Source organism: Daucus carota, chromosome 3, assembly GCF_001625215.2.
Source record: "Daucus carota subsp. sativus chromosome 3, DH1 v3.0, whole genome shotgun sequence".
Lineage (NCBI taxonomy): Eukaryota > Viridiplantae > Streptophyta > Magnoliopsida > Apiales > Apiaceae > Daucus > Daucus carota.
This window is the reverse complement of record NC_030383.2, coordinates 25,925,773-25,940,657: the sequence shown is the minus strand read 5'-3', so window position 1 is coordinate 25,940,657 and position 14,885 is coordinate 25,925,773.

Here is a 14,885-nt window from a genome sequence, read left to right as displayed (position 1 = left end):
AAACGAGTATGGAATGAAGCTACAAGTTGTTTCCAACTTCAATCTAGTCAATAATGAAGCTACAAGTTGTTTCCGGGCTCAAACGAGTCAAGAATGAAACTACAAGTTGATTCCAATTTCAAACAACCGAATATGAACCTATTGTTTTCAACTTCAAACGAGTCCGGAATGAAGCTAAAAATTGTTTCCAACTTCAATCTAGTCAATAATGAAGCTACAAGTTGTTTCCAGGCTCAAACGAGTCAAGAATGAAACTACAAGTTGATTCCAATTTCAGACAACCGAAAATGAAGCTACAAGTTGGTTTCAACTTCAAACGAGTCCAGAATGAAGCTATAAGTTGTTTCCAACTCATTTAGCAAAAAAAAAGTTGTTTCCAACTTCAATCTAGTCAATAATGAAGCTACAAGTTGTTTCCGGGCTCAAACGAGTCAAGAATGAAACTACAAGTTGATTCCAATTTCAAACAACCGAAAATAAAGCTACGAGTTGTTTCCAACTTCAATCTAGTCAACAATGAATCTACAAGTTTTTTCCGGGCTCAAACGAGTCAAGATTGAAACTACAAGTTGATTCTAATTTCAAACAACCGAAAATGAAGCTACAAGTTGGTGTCAACTTCAAACAAGTCCGGAATGAAGTTACAAGTTGTTTCCAACTCATTTAGCAAAAAAAAAAAGTTGTTTCCAACTTCCATCTAGTCAATAATGAAGCTACAAGTTGTTTCCGGGCTCAAACGAGCCAAGAATGAAACTACAAGTTGATTCCAATTTCAAACAACCGAAAATGAAGCTACAAGTTGTTTTCAACTTCAAACGAGTATGGAATGAAGCTACAAGTTGTTTACAACTTCAATCTAGTCAATAATGAAGCTACAAGTTGTTTCCGGGCTCAAACGAGTCAAGATTGAAACTACAAGTTGATTCCAATTTCAAACAACCGAATATGAACCTACAAGTTGTTTTCAACTTCAAACGAGTCCGGAATGAAGCTAAAAATTGTTTCCAACTTAAATCTAGTCAATAATGAAGCTACAAGTTGTTTCCAGGCTCAAACGAGTCAAGAATGAAACTACAAGTGGATTCCAATTTCAGACAACCGAAAATGAAGCTACAAGTTGGTTTCAACTTCAAACGAGTCCAGAATGAAGCTACAAGTTGTTTCCAACTCATTTAGCAAAAAACAAAGTTGTTTCCAACTTCAATCTAGTCAATAATGAAGCTACAAGTTGTTTCCGGGCTCAAACGAGTCAAGAATGAAACTACAAGTTGATTCCAATTTCAAACAACCGAAAATGAAGCTACGAGTTGTTTCCAACTTCAATCTAGTCAACAATGAATCTACAAGTTGTTTCCGGGCTCAAACGAGTCAAGAATGAAACTACAAGTTGATTCCAATTTCAAACAACCGAAAATGAAGCTACGAGTTGTTCCCAACTTCAATCTAGTCAACAATGAATCTAAAAGTTTTTTCCGGGCTCAAACGAGTCAAAATTGAAACTACAAGTTGATTCTAATTTCAAACAACCGAAAATGAAGCTACAAGTTGGTGTCAACTTCAAACAAGTCCGGAATGAAGTTACAAGTTGTTTCCAACTCATTTAGCAAAAAAAAAAGTTGTTTCCAACTTCCATCTAGTCAATAATGAAGCTACAAGATGTTTCCGGGCTCAAACGAGCCAAGAATGAAACTACAAGTTGATTCCAATTTCAAACAATCGAAAATGAAGCTACAAGTTGTTTTCAACTTCAAACGAGTATGGAATGAAGCTACAAGTTGTTTCCAACTTCAATCTAGTCAATAATGAAGCTACAAGTTGTTTCCGGGCTCAAATGAGTCAAGAATGAAACTACAAGTTGATTCCAATTTCAAACAACCGAATATGAACCTATTGTTTTCAACTTCAAACGAGTCCGGAATGAAGCTAAAAATTGTTTCCAACTTCAATCTAGTCAATAATGAAGCTACAAGTTGTTTCCAGGCTCAAACGAGTCAAGAATGAAACTACAAGTTGATTCCAATTTCAGACAACCGAAAATGAAGCTACAAGTCGGTTTCAACTTCAAACGAGTCCAGAATGAAGCTACAATTTGTTTCCAACTCATTTAGCAAAAAAAAAAAAGTTGTTTCCAACTTCAATCTTGTCAATAATGAAGCTACAAGTTGTTTCCGGGCTCAAACGAGTCAAGAATGAAACTACAAGTTGATTCCAATTTCAAACAACCGAAAATGAAGCTACGAGTTGTTTCCAACTTCAATCTAGTCAACAATGAATCTACAAGTTTTTTCCGGGCTCAAACGAGTCAAGATTGAAACTACAAGTTGATTCTAATTTCAAACAACCGAAAATGAAGCTACAAGTTGGTGTCAACTTCAAACAAGTCCGGAATGAAGTTACAAGTTGTTTCCAACTCATTTAGCAAAAAAAAAAGTTGTTTCCAACTTCCATCTAGTCAATAATGAAGCTACAAGTTGTTTCCGGGCTCAAAAGAGCCAAGAATGAAACTACAAGTTGATTCCAATTTCAAACAACCGAAAATGAAGCTACAAGTTGTTTTCAACTTCAAACGAGTATGGAATGAAGCTACAAGTTGTTTACAACTTCAATCTAGTCAATAATGAAGCTACAAGTTGTTTCCGGGCTCAAACGAGTCAAGAATGAAACTACAAGTTGATTCCAATTTCAAACAACCGAATATGAACCTACAAGTTGTTTTCAACTTCAAACGAGTCCGGAATGAAGCTAAAAATTGTTTCTAACTTAAATCTAGTCAATAATGAAGCTACAAGTTGTTTCCAGGCTCAAACGAGTCAAGAATGAAACTACAAGTTGATTCCAATTTCAGACAACCGAAAACGAAGCTACAAGTTGGTTTCAACTTCAAACGAGTCCAGAATGAAGCTACAAGTTGTTTCCAACTCATTTAGCAAAAAACAAAGTTGTTTCCAACTTCAATCTAGTCAATAATGAAGCTACAAGTTGTTTCCGGGCTCAAACGAGTCAAGAATGAAACTACAAGTTGATTCCAATTTCAAACAACCGAAAATGAAGCTACGAGTTGTTTCCAACTTCAATCTAGTCAACAATGAATCTACAAGTTTTTTCCGGGCTCAAACGAGTCAAGATTGAAACTACAAGTTGATTCTAATTTCAAACAACCGAAAATGAAGCTACAAGTTGGTGTCAACTTCAAACAAGTCCGGAATGAAGTTACAAGTTGTTTCCAACTCATTTAGCAAAAAAAAAGTTGTTTCCAACTTCCATCTAGTCAATAATGAAGCTACAAGTTGTTTCCGGGCTCAAACGAGCCAAGAATGAAACTACAAGTTGATTCCAATTTCAAACAACCGAAAATGAAGCTACAAGTTGTTTTCAACTTCAAACAAATATGGAATGAAGCTACAAGTTGTTTACAACTTCAATCTAGTCAATAATGAAGCTACAAGTTGTTTCCGGGCTCAAACGAGTCAAGAATGAAACTACAAGTTGATTCCAATTTCAAACAACCGAATATGAACCTACAAGTTGTTTTCAACTTCAAACGAGTCCGGAATGAAGCTAAAAATTGTTTCTAACTTAAATCTAGTCAATAATGAAGCTACAAGTTGTTTCCAGGCTCAAACGAGTCAAGAATGAAACTACAAGTTGATTCCAATTTCAGACAACCGAAAATGAAGCTACAAGTTGGTTTCAACTTCAAACGAGTCCAGAATGAAGCTACAAGTTGTTTCCAACTCATTTAGCAAAAAAAAAGTTGTTTCCAACTTCAATCTAGTCAATAATGAAGCTACAAGTTGTTTCCGGGCTCAAACGAGTTAAGAATGAAACTACAAGTTGATTCCAATTTCAAACAACCGAAAATGAAGCTACGAGTTGTTTCCAACTTCAATCTAGTCAACAATGAATCTACAAGTTGTTTCCGGGCTCAAACGAGTCAAGATTGAAACTACAAGTTGATTCTAATTTCAAACAACCGAAAATGAAGCTACAAGTTGGTGTCAACTTCAAACAAGTCCGGAATGAAGTTACAAGTTGTTTCCAACTCATTTAGCAAAAAAAAAGTTGTTTCCAACTTCCATCTAGTCAATAATGAAGCTACAAGTTGTTTCCGGGCTCAAACGAGTCAAGAATGAAACTACAAGTTGATTCCAATTTCAAACAACCGAAAATGAAGCTACAAATTGTTTTCAACTTCAAACGAGTATGGAATGAAGCTACAAGTTGTTTACAACTTCAATCTAGTCAATAATGAAGCTACAAGTTGTTTCCGGGCTCAAACGAGTCAAGAATGAAACTACAAGTTGATTCCAATTTCAAACAACCGAATATGAACCTACAAGTTGTTTTCAACTTCAAACGAGTCCGGAATGAAGCTAAAAATTGTTTCCAACTTCAATCTAGTCAATAATGAAGCTACAAGTTGTTTCCAGGCTCAAACGAGTCAAGAATGAAACTACAAGTTGATTCCAATTTCAGACAACCGAAAATGAAGCTACAAGTTGGTTTCAACTTCAAACGAGTCCAGAATGAAGCTACAAGTTGTTTCCAACTCATTTAGCAAAAAAAAAAGTTGTTTCCAACTTCCATCTAGTCAATAATGAAGCTACAAGTTGTTTCCTGGCTCAAACAAGCCAAGAATGAAACTACAAGTTGATTCCAATTTCAAACAACCGAAAATGAAGCTACAAGTTGTTTTCAACTTCAAACGAGTATGGAATGAAGCTACAAGTTTTTTCCAACTTCAATCTAGTCAATAATGAAGCTACAAGTTGTTTCCGGGCTCAAACGAGTCAAGAATGAAACTACAAGTTGATTCCAATTTCAAACAACCGAATATGAACCTATTGTTTTCAACTTCAAACGAGTCCGGAATGAAGCTAAAAATTGTTTCCAACTTCAATCTAGTCAATAATGAAGCTACAAGTTGTTTCCAGGCTCAAACGAGTCAAGAATGAAACTACAAGTTGATTCCAATTTCAGACAACCGAAAATGAAGCTACAAGTCGGTTTCAACTTCAAACGAGTCCAGAATGAAGCTACAATTTGTTTCCAACTCATTTAGCAAAAAAAAAAGTTGTTTCCAACTTCAATCTAGTCAATAATGAAGCTACAAGTTGTTTCCGGGCTCAAACGAGTCAAGAATGAAACTACAAGTTGATTCCAATTTCAAACAACCGAAAATGAAGCTACGAGTTGTTTCCAACTTCAATCTAGTCAACAATGAATCTACAAGTTGTTTCCGGGCTCAAACGAGTCAAGATTGAAACTACAAGTTGATTCTAATTTCAAACAACCGAAAATGAAGCTACAAGTTGGTGTCAACTTCAAACAAGTCCGGAATGAAGTTACAAGTTGTTTCCAACTCATTTAGCAAAAAAAAAAGTTGTTTCCAACTTCCATCTAGTCAATAATGAAGCTACAAGTTGTTTCCGGGCTCAAACGAGCCAAGAATGAAACTACAAGTTGATTCCAATTTCAAACAACCGAAAATGAAGCTACAAGTTGTTTTCAACTTCAAACGAGTATGGAATGAAGCTACAAGTTGTTTCCAACTTCAATCTAGTCAATAATGAAGCTACAAGTTGTTTCCGGGCTCAAACGAGTCAAGAATGAAACTACAAGTTGATTCCAATTTCAAACAACCGAATATGAACCTACAAGTTGTTTTCAACTTCAAACGAGTCCGGAATGAAGCTAAAAATTGTTTCCAACTTCAATCTAGTCAATAATGAAGCTACAAGTTGTTTCCAGGCTCAAACGAGTCAAGAATGAAACTACAAGTTGATTCCAATTTCAGACAACCGAAAATGAAGCTACAAGTTGGTTTCAACTTCAAACGAGTCCAGAATGAAGCTACAAGTTGTTTCCAACTCATTTAGCAAAAAAAAAGTTGTTTCCAACTTCAATCTAGTCAATAATGAAGCTACAAGTTGTTTCCGGGCTCAAACGAGTCAAGAATGAAACTACAAGTTGATTCCAATTTCAAACAACCGAAAATGAAGCTACGAGTTGTTTCCAACTTCAATCTAGTCAACAATGAATCTACAAGTTGTTTCCGGGCTCAAACGAGTCAAGATTGAAACTACAAGTTGATTCTAATTTCAAACAACCGAAAATGAAGCTACAAGTTGGTGTCAACTTCAAACAAGTCCGGAATGAAGTTACAAGTTGTTTCCAACTCATTTAGCGAAAAAAAAAGTTGTTTCCAACTTCCATCTAGTCAATAATGAAGCTACAAGTTGTTTCCGGGCTCAAACGAGTCAAGAATGAAACTACAAGTTTATTACAATTTCAAACAACCGAAAATGAAGCTACAAATTGTTTTCAACTTCAAACGAGTATGGAATGAAGCTACAAGTTGTTTCCAACTTCAATCTAGTCAATAATGAAGCTACAAGTTGTTTCCGGGCTCAAACGAGTCAAGAATGAAACTACAAGTTGATTCCAATTTCAAACAACCGAATATGAACCTACAAGTTGTTTTCAACTTCAAACGAGTCCGGAATGAAGCTAAAAATTGTTTCCAACTTCAATCTAGTCAATAATGAAGCTACAAGTTGTTTCCAGGCTCAAACGAGTCAAGAATGAAACTACAAGTTGATTCCAATTTCAGACAACCGAAAATGAAGCTACAAGTTGGTTTCAACTTCAAACGAGTCCAGAATGAAGCTACAAGTTGTTTCCAACTCATTTAGCAAAAAAAAAAGTTGTTTCCAACTTCCATCTAGTCAATAATGAAGCTACAAGTTGTTTCCTGGCTCAAACAAGCCAAGAATGAAACTACAAGTTGATTCCAATTTCAAACAACCGAAAATGAAGCTACAAGTTGTTTTCAACTTCAAACGAGTATGGAATGAAGCTACAAGTTTTTTCCAACTTCAATCTAGTCAATAATGAAGCTACAAGTTGTTTCCGGGCTCAAACGAGTCAAGAATGAAACTACAAGTTGATTCCAATTTCAAACAACCGAATATGAACCTATTGTTTTCAACTTCAAACGAGTCCGGAATGAAGCTAAAAATTGTTTCCAACTTCAATCTAGTCAATAATGAAGCTACAAGTTGTTTCCAGGCTCAAACGAGTCAAGAATGAAACTACAAGTTGATTCCAATTTCAGACAACCGAAAATGAAGCTACAAGTTGGTTTCAACTTCAAACGAGTCCAGAATGAAGCTATAAGTTGTTTCCAACTCATTTAGCAAAAAAAAAGTTGTTTCCAACTTCAATCTAGTCAATAAAGAAGCTACAAGTTGTTTCCGGGCTCAAAGGAGTCAAGAATGAAACTACAAGTTGATTCCAATTTCAAACAACCGAAAATGAAGCTACGAGTTGTTTCCAACTTCAATCTAGTCAACAATGAATCTACAAGTTGTTTCCGGGCTCAAACGAGTCAAGATTGAAACTACAAGTTGATTCTAATTTCAAACAACCGAAAATGAAGCTACAAGTTGGTGTCAACTTCAAACAAGTCCGGAATGAAGTTACAAGTTGTTTCCAACTCATTTAGCAAAAAAAAAGTTGTTTCCAACTTCCATCTAGTCAATAATGAAGCTACAAGTTGTTTCCGGCTCAAACGAGCCAAGAATGAAACTACAAGTTGATTCCAATTTCAAACAACCGAAAATGAAGCTACAAGTTGTTTTCAACTTCAAACGAGTATGGAATGAAGCTACAAGTTGTTTCCAACTTCAATCTAGTCAATAATGAAGCTACAAGTTGTTTCCGGGCTCAAATGAGTCAAGAATGAAACTACAAGTTGATTCCAATTTCAAACAACCGAATATGAACCTATTGTTTTCAACTTCAAACGAGTCCGGAATGAAGCTAAAAATTGTTTCCAACTTCAATCTAGTCAATAATGAAGCTACAAGTTGTTTCCAGGCTCAAACGAGTCAAGAATGAAACTACAAGTTGATTCCAATTTCAGACAACCGAAAATGAAGCTACAAGTTGGTTTCAACTTCAAACGAGTCCAGAATGAAGCTACAAGTTGTTTCCAACTCATTTAGCAAAAAAAAAGTTGTTTCCAACTTCAATCTAGTCAATAATGAAGCTACAAGTTGTTTCCGGGCTCAAACGAGTCAAGAATGAAACTACAAGTTGATTCCAATTTCAAACAACCGAAAATGAAGCTACGAGTTGTTTCCAACTTCAATCTAGTCAACAATGAATCTACAAGTTGTTTCCGGGCTCAAACGAGTCAAGATTGAAACTACAAGTTGATTCTAATTTCAAACAACCGAAAATGAAGCTACAAGTTGGTGTCAACTTCAAACAAGTCCGGAATGAAGTTACAAGTTGTTTCCAACTCATTTAGCAAAAAAAAAAGTTGTTTCCAACTTCCATCTAGTCAATAATGAAGCTACAAGTTGTTTCCGGGCTCAACAAGCCAAGAATGAAACTACAAGTTGATTCCAATTTCAAACAACCGAAAATGAAGCTACAGGTTGTTTTCAACTTCAAACGAGTATGGAATGAAGCTACAAGTTGTTTCCAACTTCAATCTAGTCAATAATGAAGCTACAAGTTGTTTCCGGGCTCAAACGAGTCAAGAATGAAACTACAAGTTGATTCCAATTTCAAACAACCGAATATGAACCTATTGTTTTCAACTTCAAACGAGTCCGGAATGAAGCTAAAAATTGTTTCCAACTTCAATCTAGTCAATAATGAAGCTACAAGTTGTTTCCAGGCTCAAACGAGTCAAGAATGAAACTACAAGTTGATTCCAATTTCAGACAACCGAAAATGAAGCTACAAGTTGGTTTCAACTTCAAACGAGTCCAGAATGAAGCTACAAGTTGTTTCCAACTCATTTAGCAAAAAAAAAAGTTGTTTCCAACTTCAATCTAGTCAATAATGAAGCTACAAGTTGTTTCCGGGCTCAAACGAGTCAAGAATGAAACTACAAGTTGATTCCAATTTCAAACAACCGAAAATGAAGCTACGAGTTGTTTCCAACTTCAATCTAGTCAACAATGAATCTACAAGTTTTTTCCGGGCTCAAACGAGTCAAGATTGAAACTACAAGTTGATTCTAATTTCAAACAACCGAAAATGAAGCTACAAGTTGGTGTCAACTTCAAACAAGTCCGGAATGAAGTTACAAGTTGTTTCCAACTCATTTAGCAAAAAAAAAAAGTTGTTTCCAACTTCCATCTAGTCAATAATGAAGCTACAAGTTGTTTCCGGGCTCAAACGAGCCAAGAATGAAACTACAAGTTGATTCCAATTTCAAACAACCGAAAATGAAGCTACAAGTTGTTTTCAACTTCAAACGAGTATGGAATGAAGCTACAAGTTGTTTACAACTTCAATCTAGTCAATAATGAAGCTACAAGTTGTTTCCGGGCTCAAACGAGTCAAGAATGAAACTACAAGTTGATTCCAATTTCAAACAACCGAATATGAACCTACAAGTTGTTTTCAACTTCAAACGAGTCCGGAATGAAGCTAAAAATTGTTTCCAACTTAAATCTAGTCAATAATGAAGCTACAAGTTGTTTCCAGGCTCAAACGAGTCAAGAATGAAACTACAAGTTGATTCCAATTTCAGACAACCGAAAATGAAGCTACAAGTTGGTTTCAACTTCAAACGAGTCCAGAATGAAGCTACAAGTTGTTTCCAACTCATTTAGCAAAAAAAAAGTTGTTTCCAACTTCAATCTAGTCAATAATGAAGCTACAAGTTGTTTCCGGGCTCAAACGAGTCAAGAATGAAACTACAAGTTGATTCCAATTTCAAACAACCGAAAATGAAGCTACGAGTTGTTTCCAACTTCAATCTAGTCAACAATGAATCTACAAGTTGTTTCCGGGCTCAAACGAGTCAAGATTGAAACTACAAGTTGATTCTAATTTCAAACAACCGAAAATGAAGCTACAAGTTGGTGTCAACTTCAAACAAGTCCGGAATGAAGTTACAAGTTGTTTCCAACTCATTTAGCAAAAAAAAAGTTGTTTCCAACTTCCATCTAGTCAATAATGAAGCTACAAGTTGTTTCCGGGCTCAAACGAGCAAGAATGAAACTACAAGTTGATTCCAATTTCAAACAACCGAAAATGAAGCTACAAGTTGTTTTCAACTTCAAACGAGTATGGAATGAAGCTACAAGTTGTTTCCAACTTCAATCTAGTCAATAATGAAGCTACAAGTTGTTTCCGGGCTCAAACGAGTCAAGAATGAAACTACAAGTTGATTCCAATTTCAAACAACCGAATATGAACCTACAAGTTGTTTTCAACTTCAAACGAGTCCGGAATGAAGCTAAAAATTGTTTCCAACTTCAATCTAGTCAATAATGAAGCTACAAGTTGTTTCCAGGCTCAAACGAGTCAAGAATGAAACTACAAGTTGATTCCAATTTCAGACAACCGAAAATGAAGCTACAAGTTGGTTTCAACTTCAAACGAGTCCAGAATGAAGCTACAAGTTGTTTCCAACTCATTTAGCAAAAAAAAAAGTTGTTTCCAACTTCAATCTAGTCAATAATGAAGCTACAAGTTGTTTCCGGGCTCAAACGAGTCAAGAATGAAACTACAAGTTGATTCCAATTTCAAACAACCAAAAATGAAGCTACGAGTTGTTTCCAACTTCAATCTAGTCAACAATGAATCTACAAGTTGTTTCCGGGCTCAAACGAGTCAAGATTGAAACTACAAGTTGATTCTAAATTCAAACAACTGAAAATGAAGCTACAAGTTGGTGTCAACTTCAAACAAGTCCGGAATGAAGTTACAAGTTGTTTCCAACTCATTTAGCAAAAAAAAGGTTGTTTCCAACGTCCATCTAGTCAATAATGAAGCTACAAGTTGTTTCCGGGCTCAAACAAGCGAAGAATGAAACTAAGAGTTGATTCCAATTTCAAACAACCGAAAATGAAGCTACAAGTTGTTTTCAACTTCAAACGAGTATGGAATGAAGCTACAAGTTGTTTCCAATTTCAATCTAGTCAATAATGAAGCGACAAGTTGTTTCCGGGCTCAAACGAGTCAAGAATGAAACTACAAGTTGATTCCAATTTCAAACAACCGAATATGAACCTATTGTTTTCAACTTCAAACGAGTCCGGAATGAAGCTAAAAATTGTTTCCAACTTCAATCTAGTCAATAATGAAGCTACAAGTTGTTTCCAGGCTCAAACGAGTCAAGAATGAAACTACAAGTTGATTCCAATTTCAGACAACCGAAAATGAAGCTACAAGTTGGTTTCAACTTCAAACGAGTCCAGAATGAAGCTATAAGTTGTTTCCAACTCATTTAGCAAAAAAAAAGTTGTTTCCAACTTCAATCTAGTCAATAATGAAGCTACAAGTTGTTTCCGGGCTCAAACGAGTCAAGAATGGAACTACAAGTTGATTCCAATTTCAAACAACCGAAAATGAAGCTACGAGTTGTTTCCAACTTCAATCTAGTCAACAATGAATCTACAAGTTGTTTCCGGGCTCAAACGAGTCAAGATTGAAACTACAAGTTGATTCTAATTTCAAACAACCGAAAATGAAGCTACAAGTTGGTGTCAACTTCAAACAAGTCCGGAATGAAGTTACAAGTTGTTTCCAACTCATTTAGCAAAAAAAAAAGTTGTTTCCAACATCCATCTAGTCAATAATGAAGCTACAAGTTGTTTCCGGGCTCAAACGAGCCAAGAATGAAACTACAAGTTGATTCCAATTTCAAACAACCGAAAATGAAGCTACAAGTTGTTTTCAACTTCAAACGAGTATGGAATGAAGCTACAAGTTGTTTCCAACTTCAATCTAGTCAATAATGAAGCTACAAGTTGTTTCCGGGCTCAAACGAGTCAAGAATGAAACTACAAGTTGATTCCAATTTCAAACAACCGAATATGAACCTATTGTTTTCAACTTCAAACGAGTCCGGAATGAAGCTAAAAATTGTTTCCAACTTCAATCTAGTCAATAATGAAGCTACAAGTTGTTTCCAGGCTCAAACGAGTCAAGAATGAAACTACAAGTTGATTCCAATTTCAGACAACCGAAAATGAAGCTACAAGTTGGTTTCAACTTCAAACGAGTCCAGAATGAAGCTACAAGTTGTTTCCAACTCATTTAGCAAAAAAAAAGTTGTTTCCAACTTCAATCTAGTCAATAATGAAGCTACAAGTTGTTTCCGGGCTCAAACGAGTCAAGAATGAAACTACAAGTTGATTCCAATTTCAAACAACCGAAAATGAAGCTACGAGTTGTTTCCAACTTCAATCTAGTCAACAATGAATCTACAAGTTTTTTCGGGCTCAAACGAGTCAAGATTGAAACTACAAGTTGATTCTAATTTCAAACAACCGAAAATGAAGCTACAAGTTGGTGTCAACTTCAAACAAGTCCGGAATGAAGTTACAAGTTGTTTCCAACTCATTTAGCAAAAAAAAAGTTGTTTCCAACTTCCATCTAGTCAATAATGAAGCTACAAGTTGTTTCCGGGCTCAAACGAGCCAAGAATGAAACTACAAGTTGATTCCAATTTCAAACAACCGAAAATGAAGCTACAAGTTGTTTTCAACTTCAAACGAGTATGGAATGAAGCTACAAGTTGTTTACAACTTCAATCTAGTCAATAATGAAGCTACAAGTTGTTTCCGGGCTCAAACGAGTCAAGAATGAAACTACAAGTTGATTCCAATTTCAAACAACCGAATATGAACCTACAAGTTGTTTTCAACTTCAAACGTGTCCAGAATGAAGCTAAAAATTGTTTCCAACTTAAATCTAGTCAATAATGAAGCTACAAGTTGTTTCCAGGCTCAAACGAGTCAAGAATGAAACTACAAGTTGATTTCAATTTCAGACAACCGAAAATGAAGCTACAAGTTGGTTTCAACTTCAAACGAGTCCAGAATGAAGCTACAAGTTGTTTCCAACTCATTTAGCAAAAAACAAAGTTGTTTCCAACTTCAATCTAGTCAATAATGAAGCTACAAGTTGTTTCCGGGCTCAAACGAGTCAAGAATGAAACTACAAGTTGATTCCAATTTCAAACAACCGAAAATGAAGCTACGAGTTGTTTCCAACTTCAATCTAGTCAACAATGAATCTACAAGTTGTTTCCGGTCTCAAACGAGTCAAGATTGAAACTACAAGTTGATTCTAATTTCAAACAACCGAAAATGAAGCTACAAGTTGGTGTCAACTTCAAACAAGTCCGGAATGAAGTTACAAGTTGTTTCCAACTCATTTAGCAAAAAAAAAGTTGTTTCCAACTTCCATCTAGTCAATAATGAAGCTACAAGTTGTTTCCGGTCTCAAACGAGCCAAGAATGAAACTACAAGTTGATTCCAATTTCAAACAACCGAAAATGAAGCTACAAGTTGTTTTCAACTTCAAACGAGTATGGAATGAAGCTACAAGTTGTTTACAACTTCAATCTAGTCAATAATGAAGCTACAAGTTGTTTCCGGGCTCAAACGAGTCAAGAATGAAACTACAAGTTGATTCCAATTTCAAACAACCGAATATGAACCTACAAGTTGTTTTCAACTTCAAACGAGTCCGGAATGAAGCTAAAATTGTTTCCAACTTAAATCTAGTCAATAATGAAGCTACAAGTTGTTTCCAGGCTCAAACGAGGCAAGAATGAAACTACAAGTTGATTTCAATTTCAGACAACCGAAAATGAAGCTACAAGTTGGTTTCAACTTCAAACGAGTCCAGAATGAAGCTACAAGTTGTTTCCAACTCATTTAGCAAAAAACAAAGTTGTTTCCAACTTTAATCTAGTCAATAATGAAGCTACAAGTTGTTTCCGGGCTCAAACGAGTCAAGAATGAAACTACAAGTTGATTCCAATTTCAAACAACCGAAAATGAAGCTACGAGTTGTTTCCAACTTCAATCTAGTCAACAATGAATCTACAAGTTGTTTCCGGGCTCAAACGAGTCAAGATTGAAACTACAAGTTGATTCTAATTTCAAACAACCGAAAATGAAGCTACAAGTTGGTGTCAACTTCAAACAAGTCCGGAATGAAGTTACAAGTTGTTTCCAACTCATTTAGCGAAAAAAAATGTTGTTTCCAACTTCCATCTAGTCAATAATGAAGCTACAAGTTGTTTCTGGGCTCAAACGAGTCAAGAATGAAACTACAAGTTTATTACAATTTCAAACAACCGAAAATGAAGCTACAAGTTGTTTTCAACTTCAAACGAGTATGGAATGAAGCTACAAGTTGTTTACAACTTCAATCTAGTCAATAATGAAGCTACAAGTTGTTTCCGGGCTCAAACGAGTCAACAATGAAACTACAAGTTGATTCCAATTTCAAACAACCGAATATGAACCTACAAGTTGTTTTCAACTTCAAACGAGTCCGGAATGAAGCTAAAAATTGTTTCCAACTTCAATCTAGTCAATAATGAATCTACAAGTTGTTTCCAGGCTCAAACGAGTTAAGAATGAAACTACAAGTTGATTCCAATTTCAGACAACCGAAAATGAAGCTACAAGTTGGTTTCAACTTCAAACGAGTCCAGAATGAAGCTACAAGTTGTTTCCAACTCATTTAGCAAAAAAAAAAGTTGTTTCCAACTTCAATCTAGTCAATAATGAAGCTACAAGTTGTTTCCGGGCTCAAACGAGTCAAGAATGAAACTACAAGTTGATTCCAATTTCAAACAACCGAAAATGAAGCTACGAGTTGTTTCCAACTTCAATCTAGTCAACAATGAATCTACAAGTTGTTTCCGGGCTCAAACGAGTCAAGATTGAAACTACAAGTTGATTCTAATTTCAAACAACCGAAAATGAAGCTACAAGTTGGTGTCAACTTCAAACAAGTCCGGAATGAAGTTACAAGTTGTTTCCAACTCATTTAGCGAAAAAAAAAGTTATTTCCAACTTCCATCTAGTCAATAATGAAGCTACAAGTT